The sequence below is a fragment of the Triticum urartu genome, chromosome 2A, assembly GCF_056163025.1.
Source record: "Triticum urartu cultivar PI428250 chromosome 2A, HENAU_Tu73, whole genome shotgun sequence".
In the NCBI taxonomy this organism is placed as follows: Eukaryota; Viridiplantae; Streptophyta; class Magnoliopsida; order Poales; family Poaceae; genus Triticum; species Triticum urartu.
In genome coordinates, this window is record NC_141874.1 from 684,230,594 (window position 1) to 684,234,473 (window position 3,880).

The 3,880-nt window shown below is 47.6% G+C and overlaps 1 long non-coding RNA gene across 1 annotated transcript; it reads right to left on the minus strand.

Moving 5' to 3' along the window:
• Positions 1 to 781: 781 nt before the first annotated feature.
• On the minus strand, positions 782 to 1,905 carry LOC125534080 (uncharacterized). Its single transcript, XR_007294404.2, has 2 exons — positions 1,348 to 1,905; positions 782 to 1,208 (listed from the first exon to the last, which is right to left on the minus strand). It is a non-coding gene; the product is annotated as an uncharacterized LOC125534080 (long non-coding RNA).
• Between the last annotated feature and the right edge of the window lie 1,975 nt (positions 1,906 to 3,880).

The window sequence follows — 3,880 nt, forward strand, 5'->3', positions numbered from 1 at the left end:
CCACCTCCCACACAACCACTACCAAGTTGTGAAAACTATGCTTCCTTGTGAAACTATATATATATATATTTGCTTGTGAAATATGCAAAGTGTTTACTGAAAATGGAGGCCAGCCGGCCACGCCGGTAAATATGGGTCGGCGTGTTGAACGCACTGCTGACCCAAATAAAAAAAAATGGACACCGAGCGAACGACCGATTCAAACGGACAGAAAAACGGACAAATGCGCCGTCGCTTGGGATGGCGCATTGGAGTTGCTCTTAGACATGGTCAATGGCAGGGTGAGTAGGAAAACAAAATGCTCCATGCATGATCATGATAGTCAGACTCTTCCGGGCCAGACGAGTTGAGAAATAAGTAGAGGAACACAAGTTGCAGAGTGGCCTCCCATGCTCAGCTCAACTTGATATGCCAGCGTGGAGAACACGAGCACTCATACATGCATCCATACACTACACGCACACATAGGGCGTGTTTGGTTCCCTGGGCGCATCCAACCTGCATTGCATGAAGGAGCTTGGCTGGGGCTGGCCTGGTTGAGCTGATGCGAGAAGATGTGTGTTTGGTGTACTTGCATGATATGGACCAAGCTCACCTCAGATGTTGTTTGGTAGGATGCATGAGGCTGAACAATATGATAGATGTGGAATTTGATTCTAGGTGTTTGTACATGTATGTAAAATAATTAAAGATTGTTTTGGTGACATGCACTTCAACTTAGATATCTATGCTGACTGAAGTAAAAGAACATTCTGAATCAAACACAGATAAGAAATCATAATATTCCGAATCTTGCAAACTTCGTATGAAGATCATGTGAATCAAAGTGTCAGCTAAACAGGGATGAAACCAAATATGTGTATTCCAGTTTCAGCATTCATGAGGTCCTATATTTAACATACATGCATAGAACAGCCAGCCCTCCCAAGGCACCTTTTTTACCGTGTATTGCTGATCTCTTGATCCCCACAACACAAATACAAAACAAAACAAAACTAGCTTCTCTCTTTCTTGTTCTTCTTCCTCCAGATCAAATCAAAAGAAAAGTATGCACAAATTATTCTTAACAGAGAAATATGCAAAATCATCTCAAATCCACAGGCAGCTCTCACAATCAGATCGGACCTCTACAAGGCCAGCGGCCGAACCAAGCAATAGATGATAAATTGTAGACAACCTGAACTAAGAACTTGGCTCTGAACTGTAGGCTGTGAAAACAACAAATAAGACATAGTTAGCACTTGGAAGTTTTCGACAGTTTATCTGTACCTCAAAGCAACTAAATAGCAGCAAGTTATATTATCTCATTATGAAAGAGCACTGGTCTGAAACTTCAATGACGGAAACCTGTCATGTTAGATATTTGGAAGGTAGGCTTGGCAAGGAGTCGGGGATTAGCAGCATAACACTGCGCACACTGGTACAGCAGCTCAAGCTCAAGGTCCGGCAAATCTACCACGGCCAGGCCTTCCCCAGTTCCCCGTCAACAAGGGCACAGCACGCGGGTCCGTGCTTGCTCACACGCGGGATCGTGCGGGCGGCCGCGAACGCCCGGCCGGTGCGCGCGCAGGTGGTGTACGTGCCGCCGGAGTCCCCTGCTTGCTATCACGGTCAGATCGGGCGGGCGGCCGCGAGCGACGGCGAGCAAGTCGCCAATAGCTGGGAACGGGAGGGAGGGGCCAGAGCTCGGGAAGAAAGAGAGGGGAAAGGGAGAAGGAGAGCTTTGCCTCGGCACCGACGAGGAGATGCGGCGTGGCACCAAAGAAGATAGCGGCAGGGGAAACGGGGGAAATGCGAGTTGAGACGACCGGAAGAGGAGACCTAGCTCGCGACTCTGCACGCGCGGGCCTGGCTCACGGAAGCGGTCGATCCCTGTGTTTCCCCTCAGCCTGGCTGGGAGTCTGATTTTGCATCCGTCAGGCCTAGCCCAATGAGACGTGCAGTCTACCAAATGCAGTGAAAATTGCAGGATGAGTGCGACGGAGGAGCGACTCAAGGAACCAAACACACCCATAGAGATTTGGTCCATTATTTTCTCGGGGTAGTTAAGGCAGCGATCAATGAACAGTGCGTACAGCGCCTGGACTTTCTTCTGCTCTTCTCTCTGCACCCAACAACTTGTCCATTCATGGGTCAGCCAGTCTATAAAGTCCGACCGACGTAGGAGTAACTCGACGGCGGCACGTACGTACTGCTACTCACTACTATCCCCCCGTTCCATACAGTATCAAAACTTCAAGGTACAAAAGCTACTGTAGCCGCTGCACCATATTTGCAAGGGCAGAGCAGTTGGCAGCGAATGAGAAGTTCAGACCAAAAGCGAGTTAGCACTAATGGTTACTACTGCTCACACTTGCATCTCTGTATCTGTATGTGACAGTGATAGACTGATAGTACTGGCTGCGTGCAACCCCACACAATTCCTCTCGTCGACTAAACCCCCTCGAAGCTAGTAGTAGCCACCATGCATGCACCCGTGTCCTGTGGTGTCTCGCCGCAAATTGACAGGACGTGTACTGTGCGTGGATAGGTAAAGGCAGGGTTGAGGATTATCACTCCAGGAGAAAGAGAAGAGAAGAGAAGAGAAGAGAAGAGCAGGTCGGGCAGGGGAAAAAGCTTGATGGAGTCTTCAGATACAAGCCCCGCGCAATCAATGGTTCTACGTGAATCAATGCAGGGTTGGTTCCCCGTTGACATTTATGCTCCAGACGTGGAAGTGGATTCAATTCGGCGAGGGGACGTCCTCCACTACTCCTACCTGCAGTTGAAGGATTGGAGCATCGAACAAAAGACATTACACGTTTATCTACTTGTCCAATGCGACTGGATCCATCCTTGGTCTATCTGCTGGTGCCGTGCTTCGTGTAGTAGTACTGTAGTACTACTAGTAATAGCGTGTGTTGCTGGGTGCAACTGCTCGCAGTGAATGCGAGCGCGCTAGCGTTCCTTCAATGGCCATGCCTGTCGATCTTTTATGTATTTTCTTCGTTTAGGAAAGAAAGAAAGAAGGACGGGAGAAGATATTCTCCTGGAGGAGCAGCGAGTGTATATTTCATGGACGTAGATACGGTTGCACGTAGCTGTTCCCGGTTGAATACGCGTACGCATCATTGCTTATCCTGCAGGTACGCGTTACTTACACCCGTCGCCATCGCATCAACTTCTTTTTCCATATATGTTTTTAGATATATACCCGTTTTATAAGGAAACTTCTGTATCTAGCAGAAAACAACGTATTTCTACAATTTTAAATTTGTTTCTTTAATCTTCAGAAAGTAAAAACTTGTATTTTGATGAAAAAGTAGATGATTATATTTTTGCATTAAACTTATCACTGTACTTACGCGCAAAAGAAACCTATCATTTTTTCTGACAAGTTTTTTTCTTTCATATGAAAATACAAGTTTTTTCTTTTGCATGAAGAACTTACCATTATCAACACATCGGCCCCTCATAAAAAAGACACAAAACATGAAACCAGTAACTCCTAGATCTCTACAGGCCCATTTCCCCAGCCCAACACAGCTCAACCTCCCCGGCCCAACTCAAATCTATGTATGCTACCCTCTCCTCTCGCGCTAGAAGCCCTGCCGCCGACTCCCCTCCTCCCGTCCTCACTCAAGCACACTCCGCCGCCATCGACCCCAAGCTTCTTCAGGCCCGACGTAGACACCGCTCTCCTCTCTCGAAAGCTCCACCTCGTCTTCCCCAACTTTGGAGTACTGCCTGTCGCCGCGCTGTTGCCGAACTCAAGTTTTGGTGCAGTCACACAGAGAATCTAATCCACAAAGGTAGCCACTTCATCATGCTTGAATAGAGGCAAGCACATGATAATACGAAGGTGAAAGCCTACTATAGAATTCCAGAGACGTGAATTCAT